Source organism: Macaca mulatta, chromosome 2 (assembly GCF_049350105.2).
Source record: "Macaca mulatta isolate MMU2019108-1 chromosome 2, T2T-MMU8v2.0, whole genome shotgun sequence".
Lineage (NCBI taxonomy): Eukaryota > Metazoa > Chordata > Mammalia > Primates > Cercopithecidae > Macaca > Macaca mulatta.
In genome coordinates this window covers 159,442,116-159,461,230 of record NC_133407.1, presented here as the reverse complement: position 1 = coordinate 159,461,230, position 19,115 = coordinate 159,442,116, and the positions used below count along the sequence as shown (strand labels likewise).

At 39.8% G+C, this 19,115-nt stretch overlaps 1 protein-coding gene across 16 annotated transcripts in view; it reads left to right on the top strand.

The window, feature by feature from the left end:
• KALRN (kalirin RhoGEF kinase) overlaps positions 1-19,115 on the top strand; it is a 693,044-nt gene that overhangs the window by 263,771 nt on the left and 410,158 nt on the right. The window lies entirely within an intron of this gene.

Genomic DNA, 19,115 nt, shown 5'->3' with positions numbered 1-19,115 from the left:
GGGATGCAGTAGAGGATAGTGAGCTCTCCATGATGGGCAGTGTTCAGGCAGATGCTGAACACTCAGAGAGGGATGTTTGCTAACTGTGTGGCCAGATAGAACTTACTGTACCTCTCTATGCTTCAGTTTCCTTATATATAAAATGGAAATAATAATAGCTACTATATAAGGTTGTTGCAAGGATTTAATGTGTTAACTGTAAAACAATGAGAACGGTGCCTGGCACATAGTAAGTCATCAGTAAACGCTGGTGTTATGATAATGATAAGGATGGAGGAGTTCAGTCCATACGACCACTCTTATTCTTCATAAACCTAACACTTAGGGATATATTTTTGTTTCCATGCATGGTTACCCTTTATTTCAAAATTGTGTCTGCTCCTTGAAGCCACTATATTTCAAACTCCTGCAGCCTAAGAATGCCTGTCTCCTCCACCAGCTCTTCCTACCTGAATTATTGGTCCAGAAGACTAGCTCCACCCTTCCTCATATATCTGAGAAACAAAGACAGCTTATCATTGTAGCTGATGATGTTGGGAGTGGAACAAGTGTTAGAAAAACAGAAACAAGGTGAATCACAGAGGCCAAGAAGGAAGAGAATTTCATTTTCTACCAGGCTCTTTTAAATATGCTGTGCACCGGAATTAACACACTGGAGAAGAAATATTTTAGGTTGATGCAAAAGTAATTGCGCTTTTGCCATTACTTTTAATTAAATAATTCTGGCTTCAAGTTGTTCAATGTCTAACTAGAGAAAGAAAACTTAGACAATCATGGTGCAGCTTGATATATGTAGTGATAGGGATATGCTGAGTTAACTAAGAACCTTAAAATCTCAGTGGTTGAAAACAACAGAGGTTTGTTTATTGTTCCTACCACACACCCATCCCTAGCTTGTAGGAGCTCTGCTTCATAGCCACCCAGGGAGACCTGGGCTGATGGTATAGCCACCAGCTCAGATCTGCCAGCTCAGATGCTGCCAGCCTTGCCAGACGAAGCATGTACCCAAGGACAAATGCTGGACACACGCTGGCTCTGAAACCTTCCAACTAGAAGTGACACATTTGCTTACATTCCATTGGCCAATGCCAATCACAGAACGACGTCTAATTTGAAGTGGCTGGGGACATCATGCAGTCCTATCGCATGCTGGGAAGGAGAGAGCAGAATGGTTGTGAACAGCTCTAATGACTAGCACACTGAAGGATGTTAGGTAGAGGTGAACATCATGAGACTTGCATAGAAAGATCACTCTGGCTGTATTGATGAAGGTTGTGAGACCAGGCAGATGAAGGTTGTGAGACCAGGCAGGAAAATCATCAACACTGATTGTGTTATCAGTCTTGGCCACAACACAGTCTTGTGTCTTCATCTAAATATAAAGACTCATTCTCTTCCCACTGGTCTCCTGTAAATATATCTCATTTCTGTCTCCCTTTAATGTAGAGTAGCAAAGCAATTGATAACAGGTGATTAAGAACGTGAACTCAAATCTAATCAAGTCTGATTATTTGTGTGCCTTGTGGATTTTCCCTGGTGAGTTTTACAAATTCTGTGCCAGAATTTTCACATCACCCAACTGCCTGGCCCTAAGGCAGACAAACTCATTTTAATAAGAAACAAAGACAACCATAATTAGGGAGGTAAATCCACCACCAAGCCCCTAGAAACAGTGAACTTCAAAGTTAAATCAAAAGAGCCTTTGGTTTTGAATTATCTGTACAACTGCTCTTCTCTGCTAGTATGGATAACTGAGAGTTAACAGCACATCAAAAACCTTTCTTCGGACAGATTTACTGTTGAAGTCTCCATTTTAAGGAAGGAAATTTACTGAAGGGAAGTATCTTCTGGAACTGGGAGAGAGAAGAGATTTAGCATACAATAGCCAATTAGTGTGTCCCAGCCCATCTAGTAGCCTCCCTCACCGTGAATGCACACAGCACTCAGAGGCCTCCTTGGCCTGATTAGTCTGGATCTCCTCTCTGGCTTCAGGGTGAGGGAAGGGAAATCCCAGGGTTTTTGGATCAAATTGCCTGCACGCCTTTGCTTGATAAACATGGCCTGGTGCCTTCGTTAAATGGGAGGTTTAACGTTTGTTATTAAAAGAAGCTTCCTGCAAAGAGGGATGTCAGCATCCCAAGCAGGTGAAAGGAGGGAATTACAGATTCCTTTTCTCTGGCCTGGGTGATGGATGTTGCTGCCAAGAAACAAATGTATGCAAGTGGCTACTGCTCGAGCTCAGTGACTACAGGAATGATCAGTTACTCAGGGGAAGTGGGAATGTGGATTGTTCCGTAAATTCACTGCAGCATTTCTGTTCTTGGAAATTATACACACACATATACATATACCCACACATGTGGGTATATGTATTACATGTATTACATGTAAATGTAAATATAGCATACTTTGTTTTAGGCTGCAGGTAAATCTTCTGGTATTGAATCTTGTTTTACCACACGGAAATAGGCCAGCGGTTCCTTATGTTTCGGGTAGTGCACAGATCCCTTTGAAATCAAATGAAGGTTGTGAATCCTCTCTTCAGAGAAATGTATATGAACACATTTTTAAAGACAGTTTCTGGAGATACAGGGGAATCCTAAAACCTGTCAATCAACCTCCCCAACTTAAGGTTCTAAGAACCTTATCACTTGTTTATTCACTCATTTAACAAATAATTAAAGATCAGACATTGTATTGGATACTGAGCATATAGTGGTGAACAAGACAGAGATGATTATGTCTCATGGAGAGTCCAGCGGGGAGATAGATGTTAAGTATATAATCTCACAAATAAATATATAATTACAAACTAATAAGTCTTATGTTGGAAAAGGAAGGGATGTTATGACAGAGTTTAAGAAAAGGGCCCAATTTAGATGGGGGGTGGTCAGGTCAGGTACATTTTTCAATCAATAATCTGCATTGACTTAATGATGATTGTTCATTCGTTGGTAGAAATTAATGGCCTGTGAATTGAAGTAACTCTATAATGTACCAAAGAACTTATAATTTAACAAAGTCCTAGGTATATCATTTTGTGACTGAAAATGATCAACTAATAACTTACCTGTTCAGTTTTATTTTCACATGTCAAGTTTTTATACATTGGTTGAAGACCCAATTCCAGCAAAGGTGACCATTACTGAGAGTATTAATTTGCTAGGGCTGCCATAACAATGTCATGGACTGGGTGGTTTGAGCAACAGAAATTTGTTTACTCACAGTTCTGGAATCTAAAAGTTCAAGATCAAGGTGATGGCAGGTTTAGTTTCTCTTGAGGCCTCTCTTCTTGGCTTGCAGATGGCTACCTTCTCACTGTGCTGCCAGGTGGCCTTTTCTCTGTGAGCACACACCCCTGGTATCTCTCTGTATGTCTTAACCTCCTCTTTTTATATAAAGATACCACTCAGATTGGATTAGATCCCATCCCAATGGCCTCATTTTAACTTAACTACCTCTTTAAACACCCTGTCTCTACATGCGATCACTTTTTATCGTACTTGGGTGTTAGAGCTTCAACATATAAATTTTGGGGCTCTGCAGTTCAATCTGTAATACAAAGAAATAATTGCATATTATTAAATCACAGAAGAAAAATCAGAAATTTTCTAAATTTTATCTATGAATTGGTACCAGGAGAGGCCATCAATTGTTAACAGACCAAGAGTGTGGGAGTGATACCCTACTAAATATAGTATATAAATAAAATGAAAAAAAGTTAAAATTGGTTGATCTTTAGATTTTTTGTCATAACATGTGTTTTTGAATTTCCCACTCGGAAATCCAGTTCTTTTGATCTTCAATTAATAATGATAATAATAACAACAACTCACCTACTAAACCCAGTAGGAAAATATTCTGTTGCTTCTTACAGTGCCTCAGACACCCAGCTTTCCTGAGCTCTCTGGGGTCTCCCTCTTTTTAAATTCTGCCTTCTGCTGTGGAAGCCTTTTGCATAAATTTTCTTTCCCCTGAGTGTGGCCCTCTACTCTGATGGGAGTATGGGCAGATGGAAGGGAAGTTGGGTGGTAATATGCACAGAACAGTCATCTAGCTAGCTATGCTCTGGTTCTTCATGAGACTCGCAGGAGTACATGCAAACATAGCACAATCTTATTTACAATTTTAATTAGCTGGTTCTTTGGGAAAAATAAATTGCTAATGGCTTCTGTCTAGAGTTTTAAAATATGAAATGATATTCATTTTCTATTATGACTCTGAGGATTCACCGTAGTGATAACAATGTGCGGCTGGGCGGGGGAATCTTTCTGCTGTAGCATGCTTGATAGCTGTTTTAATCCCATTAATTCGCTTGCCAAAGGCACATATTGCCACTTGATGGTGTGTAAATCAGACCAGTTGCAGAAAAAAACTACAGTGTTCTCTCTTTGTTTTGAGGGAAGGTTACAAATGACAACACCAAGGAAAAATCAGATCTGGTACGAGAAAAATCAAGAGTCTGAGGCAGGCAGGTGGTCTCCCAACTCTAATCTCCCAACCCTAATCTGAGAAACCTTGCCCTTGGGCCCTCTGTCATCTTCGATTCTTGGCAGCCCTAAACCGTGATTCTGTGGCACTTCCCATCTCCAGACAGGCAGCACTTTTTAGAATGACAGAATTTCTAGATTTGATGTAAACACAACACACACACACACACAATTGTAATGTTTAAGTAGCCAGTGTTTGATGCTACCATAACTGCAAAACTCCTTAGTAGACATAGAACTTGTTTTAAAAAAAAATGAAGAAGAAGAGTTCAATCTTATGTAGTAAGCATTAGTCTTTTTAGTATATTTTTTTCTCAAAGAATCACATAGGGAGCTTGCTAAACATGCAGATTTCTTTTTGACTATCACCCTAGTTCTGGAAAATCATAATCTCTTGGAGTAGGATCCCAGGATTGTAAAGAAGTTCCCCAAGTGATTTATATGCACGTTAAATCAGAAAACTGTTTTTCTATGAAGATCTATATGTATTAAATAGTCACTTTCTAAAAGAAAACATTACAAGTTCCAAAAGACAGTTCACTTCCACCATGACAGTGTGAAGAACTCTGCAAACCTGTTATCCATTGAAACTAGTTCCATTGAAACCAGTGAAAAATTTTAAAACAAGCATTTAAAGTCTCTGGAAATGGTCCAAAATGCATACAGCAACTGAAAAACATTTATTCAAGAACATACACTAAAATTCAGTAAGAACAGTGAGCCTGTGGTATTTGAACTGAGACCCACTCTCTTCTTTCCCCTCCTAACTCAGTAAGTTTGAAACTACTCCACAAAGCTTCCACCAAGAACACAGGGTTCCTTTCCCCTCCACCCTAGTTTCCAGTTGAAGGAGTATCTTCCCAGGTGGGACATTTCTTATCCTGCCCCAAACTACCTGTTGCTGACGCCAAGTTCTGGGTGAATGTGGCCCAGAGGTGGAGACTCCCTTCTACCCAGCCCTCGTTCTTAGAACAGTGGCTGTGCAATGTTTGCCAGGGCCCCAATCACCCTTAGGCAGAATTTCCATGTTGGGAGAGGTAAGCCAAGGAGACCTGAGGCTATTCATCTCATTCTACTGAGCATTCAGCTCCTAAAGTGGGCTGGGCTTCAGGAAAGCCCGCCATTGTCCCTAACCCCAGCTCCAGAGCTGCAGCTCAGAGATTTTGCTTGGGGTAGAAACAAACTGTAGAAAGAGAACTCCAAATCTTTCCCCAAAGGAACTGACTTCATGTGCAACAGAGGATGGAAAAGTTCAAGCCACTTCCAAAAATGCTCTTAGGGAGGTTATGGTGAAAGGAAATTAGGAGACGATTGGTAGATTCATTGGTGACATAGGCCGCATTTCAGGCAGGTTAGTTTGCCAGAGAGAATCAGGGAAAGAGATCTGGGGCCAGAAAAAATTTCAAGCATTGACTTCAGGAACTGTCTCTTCAAAGAGACCCAAATTTAATTGCTCATGTCTGTGGAATCACTTATGCCCCAGTACGTTGTTGAAAACAAGAGAGCAATCAGCTTGCAATTAATAGAATTAAATTCCATTGACAGCACCAGGGAAAAATGAGATCTGGTACAAGATCTGGTACCAGCTGGGTTTGATCAGGGAAAGAAAATCAGAGCACTGCCAAAGCCACTGTCATTGCAGGGTGCCTGTGAGCCTATCCAATGCTGTACTGCCCCCGGGAGCAACATTGGAGGCTACTGTAGAAGTGTGGGGGAGTGGGAATAGACTTCACTACAATAATCCAGTCAGTCACTAAACAAATAAGCAAATAACAACAACAAGCTCCAAAAGAAGTGGGAGACTAGTACCCAGAGTTGCTCCTATATGGCCTAAAATGTCCAATTTTCAACAAAAAAGATTATGACACATGCAAAGAAACAGGAAAGTATGACCAGGAAAAAAAAAAGGATTCAAAATATGCACTAGAAAAAAATAAAAAACAGTCAACAGAAATCACCTGTGAGAGCAACCAGATGTCAAATTTTACACTTTAAAGTTGCTATTATAGATATGTTCAAAAAACAAACCATGGTTGAAGATTTAAATGAAAGCATAATTACAATGTCCCCATCAAACACAGAATATCAGTAAAGATAAAGACATTATCATTAGTATTATTATTTATTTTGAAATAGGGTCTTGCTCTATTACCCAGGCTGAAGTGCAGTGGGACAATCATGGCTGACTGCTGCCTCAATCTCCCAGGCTCAAGCAGTCCTCCTACCTCAGCCACCTGAGTAGCTAAGACTACAGGTGCATGCCACCAGGCCTAGCTAATTTTTCTATTTTTTGTAGATACGGGATTTTGCCATGTTGCTCAGGCTGAGAGGCTTTTTTTTAAAAAAAGGAAATATGGAGCTGAAAAATACAATAACTGAGACAAAAATGTTTTAGAGAGGCTCAATGTAGATTTGAACTGGCAAGAAAAAAATAGAATTAACAATCTTGAAGATAAACTAATAGAAATTATGCAATATGAAGAACAGAGAGAAAAAAGAATGAGGACAAATGTACAGGGCTTCAGAAAAACATGAGACACCATTAAGTGCACCAACTGCTATGCATAATGGCAGTACCATAAGGAGAGGAGAAACAGGAAGAAACAGAAAAAATTATTAGATGAGATAGTGGCTGAAATCTTTCGAAATTTATTTTAAAATATTTATGACCAGGATGCTCAAGAAACTCCAAGTAGGGTAAATTCAACAAGATCCACAAGCAGACACATTATGGCAAAATACTGAAAGCCAAAGACAAGGAAAACCTTGAAAATAGCAAGAGAAAAATGACTTCTCTGTTACAAAGGAACCTCAATAAGATTAAAAGCTGATTTCTCATCAGAAACAATGGAAGTCCAAAGGAAGTAGGACAACATATTAAAAAGTGCTCAAAGGAAACAACTGTTAACGAAAAATACTATATCCAACAAAACTATCATTCAAAAATCAAGGTGAAATAAAACTATTCTGAGATAAACAAAAACTGGGAAAATTTGTTTCTAGCAGATGCACCTTATAAGAAATAATAAAGGAAGTTCTTCAAGCTAAAAGCAAGTGACCCTTGATGGTAATCTGAATCTACACTAAAAGACAAAGAGCACTGATAAAGGTAATTATGTGGCTATAAAAGACAGCATAAGCACACATTTCTTCTCCTTTTTTCTCTTAATTGATTTCAAAAGCAATCATAAAATAGTGTGTACATAATGTATTGTTGGGCCTATAACATAAAAATGTAATATGTTTTCCAGTGATAGCACAAAGGAGGTTGGTAGGAGCAAATTTGTATTAGGCTAAGGAAATTACTCCAGATGATAACTTCAATCCACAGGAACGAATACGGTGGCGATTCAGAAGTGATAAATAAGACTAATATGAAAAAAGCTATAAACATATAGTAATCCTCCTTTTCTGTCTCAGCTTCTATAAAAGGCATAAAATTACAGAAAGTGATACTTATAACAATCTAATGTTTGGTTTGTAACATTTATAAATGTAATATGTATAAAATATGACAAAATGTGAGGAAAGAGGATAAAGCTCTGTACGAGTAACATTTTTATGTCTCACTGGAATTAAGTTAACATACAGCAGAAGCTGATTCTGATAAGTTAAGGTATATATGGTAAGCCCTAGAACAATTGCTAGGAAAATAACTCCCAAAGTATAGTGAAAAAAAATCAATCAGTAAAGATATTAAGATGCTACACTACAAAATATTCACTTATGCACAAAAAGCAGTACTGGAGTAACAGAACTATAAAAAAAGACATATAACGTATAGAAAAAAAGTCAAATGGCAGACATAAACTCTATTAATAATGACATTAAATGTGAAAGGATTCAATAATCCAATCAAAGGTAGAAATCGTCAGACTGGATTTAAAAACCAAGATCCAGTTAGTAGCACTGTCAAAAAGCATTTAAGACCCAATCTAACTGCTGTATACAGGAGGCACATTTTGGATTCAAAGATATAAATAGATGGAAAGTAAAATGATAGAAAAAGATGTATTATGCAAACATCAATCACAAGAATAGTCAAGTGACTATATTAATAACAGACTCTTAAGTGCATCTTAAAAGAACAACAAAAAGTTACTAAAGATAAAGAGCAACTTTTTAAAGGAGAAGAACGTCACTCTATCAGGAAGATATAACAACTATAAGCATATATACACCTAACAAAAAAGTACCAAAATACACAAAGCAAAAACTGACAGAAATGAAGGAAGAAATATATAATTCAAGTGTTTTAACTGGAAACTTCAATACCCCCTTTTAATAATGGATGGAACAAATTAGCGGAAGGAAATAGAATACCTAATCAAAGAAACAGAAGACTATAAGCCAAATTGAACCAACAGACATCTATAGAACATTCCATCCAACAATAGCAGACTATACAATCTTCTCCAGGGCATGAAACGTTGTCCATAATAGACCATATGCTAGGCCAGAAAACAAACCTCATGAAATAAAAAAGGATAGAAATAATGCCAGATATTTACCCCACCACAATGGAATGAAATTATAAATCGGTAACAGAAAGAATTTCAGAAATACATGAATATGTGGAAATTAAATGACATCTTCCTGAATATCCAATAGCTAAAGAAGAGATAAAAAGGAGAATTGGAAAATAATTTTAAATGAATGAAATTTTTGTACATCATACCATAACTTACATGATACAGCTAAAGTTGTGCTTAGAGGGAACATATAGTTGTAATGCCTATATTTAAAAAGCTAAAAAAAGTTCTCAGTAACCTAAACTTCCGCTTTAAAACACTGGAAAAAGAAGAGCAAATGAAACCTAAAGCAAGCAGAAGAAAGGAAATAATAAAGATTAGAGTAGAAATTAACTAGAGAATAGGAAAACAATAGAGAAATTTAATGAAATCAAAAGCTGGTTTATTGAAAAGGTCAACCAGATTTATAAACCTTTAGCTAGAACAACCAATGAAAAAAATTACTAGACTCAGAAATGAAAGAGGGGATATTATTACTTACCTTACAGAAACAGAAAGTATTATAAAGAGATGCTATAAGTAATTGCAAGCCAATAAATTAGATAATAAATGAAATGGACAGATTCATAGAAAGATAGTAACAACTGATACTGATTCAAGAAGAAATAGATAATCTGAATAGACCTATAGCAAGTGAAGAGATTGAATTAATAATCAAAGAGATATTCTCAAAGAAAAGCCCAGGCCCAGATGCTTCATCACTGAATTCTACCAAACATTTAAAGAAGAATTAGTACTCATTTTTTGTAAGCTTATGTAAAAAAAAAAAAAAAAAAAAAAAAGATGAGGGAACACATCCCAGCTTAAGAGGCCAGTATTACCCTGATACCAAAACCAGATAAATCTGTCACATAAGAAGACTACAGACCAATATCTCTTATAAATATGGATGCAAAAATTTCCAACAAAATACTATCAAACCAAATCCAATTAGCCAGACATGGTGGTGCTCACATATAGTCCCAGCTACTTGTGAGGCTGAGGCAAAAGAGTTGTTTGACTCCAGGAGTTTTATGGCTGCAATGAGTTATAATCGTGTCATTGCATTCCAGCCTGGGGACAGAGCAGACCCCATCTCTGAAACAAACAAAAAGAAACAAAATCCAGGAACATACAGAAAGAATTACACACCATGACCAAGTGGGGGTCATCCCAGAACTGTGAGTTTGGTTTAACTTCAGTAGGAAAAAAAAACCAAAAATCGTGTGGTCATCTCAATAGACCCAGAAAAAGCATTTGACAAAATCCAACACTTGTTCATAATAAAAATACTCAACAAACTAGGAATAGAAGATAACTTCCTCAACCTGATAAAGGGCATCTACAAAAATTCACAGCTAATGTTATACTTAATAGTATACATGATACTTCCCCACTTAAGATCAAGAACAAGACAAGGACACTCTTGCCACTTCCATTCAATATTGGAGGGTCTATTCAGGGCAATTATTCAGGAAAAAGAAGTCATCCAGATTGGAAAGAAGTAAAACTATATTTTCAGATGACACAACCATGTATATGAAAAATCCCAAAACATTCAGTAAAAAACTATTAGAGCTAGTAAATTAGTTCAACAAGGTTACGGGATACAAAATGAATAAACAAAAATTAATTGTATTTCCATGCATTTAAAATGAGCCATTTGAACATGGAAATAAGAAAACAATTCCATTTATAATAGCATAAAAAAGAATAAAATGCTTGGGAATAAATTTAATAAAAAAAGCGTAAAACTTATACTCTGAAAACTATAAAGCATTGTTGAAAGAAATTGAAGATACAAATAAATGAAAAAAAAGCTCATGTTCATTGATTAGAAGACTTAATATTGTTAGGATGGCAATACTCCTCAAATCCTTGATCTATAAATCCAGTATATCTCTATCAGAATCCCAACTGGATTCTTTGTAGAAATTGATAAACTGATTCTCAAATTCATGTGGAATTTTAGGAGATGCAGAATAGCCAAAACAATGTTGAAAGAGAACAAAGTTGGAAGACTTATACTATGCAATTTCAAAACCTAACACAAAGCAAAAGTAATTAAGAGAATGTGATACTGGCATAAGGATAGACATATAGATCATTGGAATAGAATTATGAGTTCATAAATAAACCCATGTGTCTGTGGTCAACATATCTTGGACAAGAGTGCCAATGTCATTTCATGGGGAAAGAATTGTCTTTTCAACAAATGGTGCTGGGACAACTGGATAGTCATAAGCAAAAGAATGATGTTGGACCCTTACCTTACACTAAATTAAAAATGGATAAGTTGGACATCATCAAAATAAAAAATTTGTGCATCAAAAACAACAGTGAAGAAATGAAAAGACAAACCACAAAATGGGAGAAAATATTTGCAAATCACTTATCCGATAAGGGAGTTATATCTGCAATCTATATAGAACTCTTACAACACAATAATAAAAAGACAACTCGATTAAAAATGTTCAAAGGATTTAAATAGATATTTCTTCAATAATATATACAAATGGTCAATAAGCACATGAAAATATGCTTGATATAATTAGTTATCAGGGAAATATAAATCAAAACCACAATGAGATACTACTTCTTACCCACTAGAATGCACTAGAATGGTTATAATCAAAACTCTGGCCAGGTGTGGTAACTCACGCCTGCAGTCCTAGCACTTTGGGAGGCTGAATCGGGTGGATCCCCAGAGTTCAGAAGTTCGAGACCAGCCTGGCCAACATGGTGAAACCTGGTCTCTACTAAAAATACACAAAAAACTAACTGGGTATGGTGGCACACGCCTGTAGTCCCAGCTACTGGGGAGGGTGAAGCAGGAGAATCACTTGAACTCAGGAGGCAGAGGTTGCAGTGAGCCGAGATTGCACCACTCTGCACTCCAGGAATGTGTGTACTACTCGGTATTCACTCATTTGTCCATTCAACAAACTTTTGCTGTCTGTGTCATTTACTAAACACTGAGAACAACAAGATTCATGAGACACAAAACTGTCTTCAAGGAGCTTGAAATTTAGTCATTCCCAAATTCATGTACCTAACGCAAACAGAATTTTGCCCACTAGAATATAAATTCCTAGAGGCAGAGCTTTATCTGTTTTATTCACAGCTGTATCTGCAGGAACTATAAGAATGCCTGGCAGTTAGTAGGTGCCTAAATAAATACTTGTTGAGTGAATGATGATGTTAAGCATGTCACCCTGAACACTATTTGAGCATCAGGGATGCAGAACTAGGAAGGTAGGGCCTTTAGTTTTGAGGGAGCCCAATAAGGCACGGCTCCAGCGGAAGGCTCTTGCAACAGAGCAAGACTCCGTCTCACCAAAAAAAAAAAAAAAAAAAAAAAAGATATGGAGAAGTCAGAATGCTCATACATGGCTGGAGGAGTGTAAAATGGTATAACTACTTTGGAATACAGTCTGACAGTTCCTCAAATAGTTAAGCATAGACTTGCCATAAGACCTAGTAATTCAATTCTTACGTATATACTCAAGAGATATGAAAACATATGTCTACATAAAATGTCCATACATTGTACACAAATGTTTGCAGCAACATTATTTATAAAAACCAATAGGTGGAAACTACCCAAGTTTCTATAAACTGATGAATGGATAGACAAAACGTAGTATCTTCATATAATGGAATTATATTTATTTGGCCATAAAAAGGAATGACGTGCTAATATGTGTTACAACATGGATGTACCTTGAAAACATTTTGCTAGGTGAAAGAAGCTGGGAACCAAATACCACGTATTATTTGGTTTCATTTATTTGAAAAGTCCATAATAGGCAAATCTTTAGAGATAGAAAGTAGATTGGTTTTTGCTTAGAGTTAGAATGGAAGGGGTATAAGAGAGTTACATCTAATAGGTACAGAGTTTATTTTTGAGACAATGAAAGTGCTCTAAAATTGATTGTGGTGTTGGTTGTACATATCTGTATACTAAATAATATACTAAAAACCATTGAATTATACACTTTTTATTTTATTTTATTTCATTTCATTGAGACAGAATTTCACTCTTGTTGCGCAGGCTGGAGTGCAGTGGGGCGATCTCAGTTCACTGCAACCTCTGCCTCCTGGGTTCAAGCAATTCTCCTGCCTCAGCCTCCTGAGTAGCTGGGATTACAGGCACACACCACCACGCCCTGCTAATTTTTGTATTTTTAGTAGAGACGGGCTTTCGCCGTGTTGGCCAGGTTGGTCTGAACTCCTGACCTCAGATGATCCACCTCCTTTGGTCTCCCAAAGTGCTGGGATTACAGGCAGGAGCCACCGCGCCTGGCCTGAATTATACACTTTAAATGGACAAATTGTATGGTATATTGAAAAAAAAGAAGATAAGACAACTGAAGAGTGAGTGTTTTGTAAGTGGTCTTTACTTGCTTGAAGATATAACCCTCCTAAACATTAGGGAATGCCCATGACAGAGTGTGGACACCAACCCTGGTGGTGTTAGGGAAGCTGAAGCAGGAGGATCTGTGTGTACCACTCGGTATTCACTCATTTGTCCATTCAACAAACTTTTGCTGTCTGTGTCATTTACTAAACACTGAGAACAACAAGATTCATGAGACACAAAACTGTCTTCAAGGAGCTTGTTAGTCATTCCCAAATTCATGTACCTAACGCAAACAGAATTTTGCCCACTAGAATATAAACTCCTAGAGGCAGAGCTTTATCTGTTTTATTCACAGCTGTATCTGTAGGAACTATAAGAATGCCTGGCAGTTAGTAGGTGCCTAAATAAATACTTGTTGAGTGAATGATGATGTTAAGCATGTCACAGTGTCTGTCACCAACCCTGAACACTATTTGAGCATCAGGGATGCAGAACTAGGAAGGTAGGGCCTTTAGTTTTGGGGGAGCCCAATAAGGCACGGCTCCAGCAGAAGCTGAACAACCACCACCTAGAAGGTGAATGAGAGCACTGATTTTCTTCAGAGATGGACATGCTTACAGTGTCCCCAGGTGATACACACTAACATCCAGGAACTACCAGACTGCGTGATCTTTCAGGTTCCACTGATCCCAAACATCTTTGTTTCTGGGATTCTCATCCTAAAGACAGAAGCAAAGCCACTAAAAAGCAAACCCCCACCCCCTGACAAAAATAAACATGATCCAGTGGTTGCTGTTAACACTGGGGTTCCTAAGGCAGGCCTTTAGGGAACCTGTGATTACAAAGTACTGCATGCATACCCAGCCAGACCTGTTCTTACCGATCAAGTTGAACAGGATACAGTGTGTGTATCTCCACAGACAGCCTGGTGGGTGGAATTTCCCTTTTCTTCTGACTCAGTAGGAGCATTACAATTTATTTTCTGATCTGCTCAGGATTCATTTATGACCCTTGCCCTTGGCACGACTGTCAGCATTAAACTGGACCCAAAGGAGAGAGCAGTGTGCTTTGAACTCATCTCTGGTGAAGCTAGTGCATGTCTCTAAGGCAGCAGTCCAGCACTCTGACTGCCCACTAGAGTCACCTGGGAAGCTTTTTAAAAATGCCAAAAATACCACGTATAGGTTCCACTCTAGATTCTGATTTAACCGTACTGTGGTGACTCAGGAAATCTGTACCAGGCTGAGAACCAAGTTGAAAATCACTACCGGTCCAGGGTGAAGAAAATAAGCCAATTGACATTAGCCCTGAGGTCAGACTCTAAAGTTACCAAATAATTAGCCTGTGGACTTAGAGGGTGTCAGTTCATTTGTGTTGCTATAAGAGAATACCTGAGTCTGGGTAATTTATAAAGAAAAGAGATTTATCTGGCTCACAGTTCTGCAGGTCACACAAGAAGCATGGTGCCAGCATCTGCCTCTGGTGAGGGCCTTAGATTTCTTCCACTCATACTGGAAGATGAAACGCACTGGCATGTAGAGGTCACATGGCATGAGAGAAGACAGGGTCTATCTCTGTCTCCCAGGCTGGCAGGCAGTGGCAGGATCGTGGCTCACTGCAGCCTCAACCTCCAGGGTTCAAGCAATCCTCCTGCTTCAGCCTCTCAAGTAGCTGGGACTACAGGTGTGTGCCACCATGCTGGCTAATTTTTTAATTTTTTGTAGATACAGGGTCTCACTATGTTGCCCAGGTTGGTCTCAAACTCCTGGACTCAAGTGATCCACCTTGGCCTCCCACGGTGTTGGAATTACAGATGTGAGCCACCACGCCCAGCCCAGGGTCTTTTAACAACCAGCTTTTGTGGGAACTAATAGAGTGAGAACACACTCATTACCTTGAGGAGGAGCCATTCATAAGGGATCTGTCCCCTGACCCAAACAAGTCCCACTAGGCCCTACCTCCAACGTTGGAGATCAAATATCAACATGAGGTTTGCAGCGTCAAGTATCTAAACTACAGGAGAAGATGAGGACATTTCTCCGACGTCAAGAGTCTTCAGGGAGAAAGAGTGCCTGTGTTCTACTCCCTACTCCTTGTTCTCCACCCCAACCTTTCCAGATGTCCCATTTGCTTTTACCCCCATCTCTATTCAGCCATGTTTGGGGATTGGTTCCTATTCGAACAGGAAGCACAGGGAAGCTCCTTGTCTTAGGCAGCCTTCTCAGTATTGCTCTAGTGCACACATGGCCTGGGTCCCTTCTGCAAGGCTCCTCTGAGCTGACCAGCAGGGCTTGGCTGATGACTCAGATTTCTGATTCATGGTTGGCACTGCCTGGCTCAACCATCTCTCTTTATTGCTTATCCCCTTCAGAGCCCAGATTTCCCTCCTTTTCTCCCTCACTCCTGGTTCTCTACCCACAATCCTGGGACATTCTTTTCTGGCTTCCATCCACTGCTTTCTGAGGTCCTTTGTCAGCATGTTCCTTAACCCAGGCTATTTGCTGTGTCCTCTTGGTGTTTGCCCCATGAGCCCTGTAGCTCAGTTGGCCCACCCACTTACACATACTCATCTACGGCCACTACTTGTTCTCCGTCAGGTCTGCAGTTGCTAAGCAGTTAATTTGTCTGAAATTCAGCCAAAGCTGATTTATGCCTTTCTTTGCGGTCTTCTGGAGTTGAGTGAAAGGCATGAAATGGTCTGTGAAACCTAGTATGTCAGATGAGATATGTACATGAGAAGTCTTGAACTGTAAAGCAGAACACAAATGTGAAGTGTCGATAATAAGCAGTGACAGTGCCATTTGGGGACAGCATGGTAGCCAGCTAGGAGTACCAGATGAAGGACAGAGACTGATTGCAGACATTACAGGTGAGATGTTTGCAAGTCAGGAAACTGAAGAGGTGTGAGAGATCAGGACCAGATGGGCAGATGGGAAGGGAGCAGTACAAAAAGCAGAAGTCATAGTTCCTTATGCAACCAGAGGCCCGGAAATAAAGGACTGTCTTCCGCAGCCCTTTCAGCTCTACTCTCAAAATATATTCAGAGTCTGGCCTCTTATTGCTGCCTCCATGGCTACCACCCTGATCCAAGCTGACATCAGCTCCTGCCTGGACTGCTGCAGTAGCTCTTACCTGGTCTCTCTGCCTTCACCTTTGCTCCCCAGCAGTCCATTCTCAACCCTTGGCTGGAGTGATCCTGCCTAAATGTGAGGTCCGTTACATCGTGCCACTCCTCTGCTTAAAATACCTTCATGTCTTCATGTCCTTCTCATGATGAAAGCTGAAGTCCCTTACCATGGCTTACTGGGCTCCAATAGACTGAACCCCAGTTACCTTTCACATCTCAGCCTCTACAACTTATTAATTTGTCCCGGTCATTCTGGGATTCTTGCTGTTTCTTGACCCACCAAAGACATTCCTGCCTCATGGCCTTAGACCCTGTTGCTCCTCTTCCTGCAGATAGCCACATGGCTCACCCTCTTACTTCATTCAGGGCTGAGCTCAGGGGTCACGCTGTCCCGGCTTCTCTATCTTATGTAACACTCTCCAGCCCCATCATAAAATATGCCTTTTCCCAGGCATATTTTATGTAACACTGAAATAAACATATAGTAAATATTTATTAATTTATTGTCTGACTCTTCTACTAAAAGGTAAGCTCTGAGAGCATAGGAATTTTGTCTGTCTTGTACCTGGCTTGCACAATGTCTTGTATTGTTGAATTAATGAATGGATGAATAAACATATAGGATGACATATTTAAGATTCCGTCTATAAGGCAAGATACTGATGAAAGCAAAGAGTTGCCTGAATCCTGAACTTTCTCGTGGTTCTGTGGAGACAACGACCTGTTCCTCAGGGCAGCGGCTTCAGATTTACAGGTAGAGATTATTGCTCCAAGGCAGGAGGGGGCAAGAGAATTCCACCTACCAGGCTCCTGCTCATTCCGGAGCTAGGCTATTCTGGAAAATCCAAGAGCACATCAAGGGCCCGATGGGAAAGCTTCAGAGATGAAAACATGCATATTGAGTTCTCTCTCCAGAGGCCCTTTTTCTCTGGGCTATGAGTTTTAGATCTTCAGTAGAAATTTCTCATTGTCTTCCCTCAAGGGAGAGGGAAGTGCCCAGCTGTTGCATTTACAGCAAAGTAAAACAGCTGGGGCAGTAGGTGCTAACTGTAGCTCTGTGTACTTCCTTCTTAGTACTGTGATCCTAGGCAGGTTATTCAAATTTCTCAGAGCCTTACCACCTCATCTGTAAACAGGGGATAATGATAGTGCCTTTATCAGGGATGGCGTAAGGGTGAAATGGTAAAAGGTGTGCATTTTAGGCACAACATTTGGCATGATGTTATATTTGCAAATGTTCAACTATTGTTGTTAAGATTAGGCATGCTAGAAGAAATAGTTATTGTTCGGGAAAGCTCCTCAGAATTCCTAACTACAGAGATTCTCAAACATTGATGTGCATACCTATCACCTGGGACAATCTTGTTAAAATGCAGATTCTGATTCAGAAAGTTGGGGAAGGGCCTGAAATACTGCATTTCTAACCAGCTGCTAGGTGCAGCTGGTGCCTCTGATCAAGCTCTGAGTAGCCAGACCCTATTTAAAAAACGGTGGAGGGGGTCGGGGCGGCGGTTGGGGATAAAATGCTGATAAATACATTTCCCGGAAGTCCTAGAGGCTCTAATTTCAACCTTAAAGGTAGCCTAAAGTTACTACATCCTAACCCAGAAAAGCTCCATTTTTCCTAATCACTTGCCTCACTGGGTGTCCCCTGAATCTGATTCCAGCTGTACCCATCCTTCCCTACCATTTCAATTTTGCAACGATGTCTCATACAAAAACACTTACCCTGCCCAAGGAGGTTTATTCAGAGCTGAGAGAGAGAGGAGCTTCTCTTTTTTCTTTTCTTTTCTTTTTTTCTTTTTTTTTTTTTTTTTTTTGAGACTGAGTCTCGCTCTGTCTCCCAGGCTGGAGCGCAGTGGCGTGCGGCTCACTGCAAGCTCCGCCTCCCAGGTTCACGCCATTCTCCTGCCTCAGCCTCCCGAGTAGCTGGAACTACAGGTACCCGCCTCCACGTCCGGTTAACTTTTTTTTTTTTTTTTTTTTTTTTTGTATTTTTAGTAGAGACGGAGTTTCACTGTGATAGCCAGGATGGTCTCTATCTCCTGACCTCGTGATCTGCCCGCCTTAGCCTCTCAAAGTGCTGGGATTACAGACATGAGCCACCATGCTCGGCCTGTCTTTTTTCTGAAAGCTGTTCCTGGGTTTCCTGTGGCCTTTGGACATATGGCCAGGCGCTTGTTTTCATGACTGCTTAATGGTTTGTAAAGCAATTGCTGGAGGAAGCATTGCTACGGCAAGCCAGGCCAGAGGGACAGGGCTCATGAGCCAGTGTTATCTTTGCTGAGCACCGGCGCTATTCCTGTTCCTTTTCTCTCTCCATCCGGCAGTGACAGATGGCCTCCACATGGTTTGACCTCCTGTTTGGCCAGACCTGATCAGATAGTCATCAATCAGCTGCCCCATTTGGCCCCCCAGAGGGCACCCTGTGGTTCATGGGAGGCAGAAGGTGGAAGTTTCCTTTAGAGCTCATCATATCTCATAGCTATTGTAGTATAGTTTCAAGCATGGGCAGTTCTTATTCCAGATGTTACTATCCCAGTGTCCATATGTTTTGAGGTGGGATCAGCAGGTTTACATGGTAATGTGAAACTAATTAATCATAAACTAATGATTTAACAGCT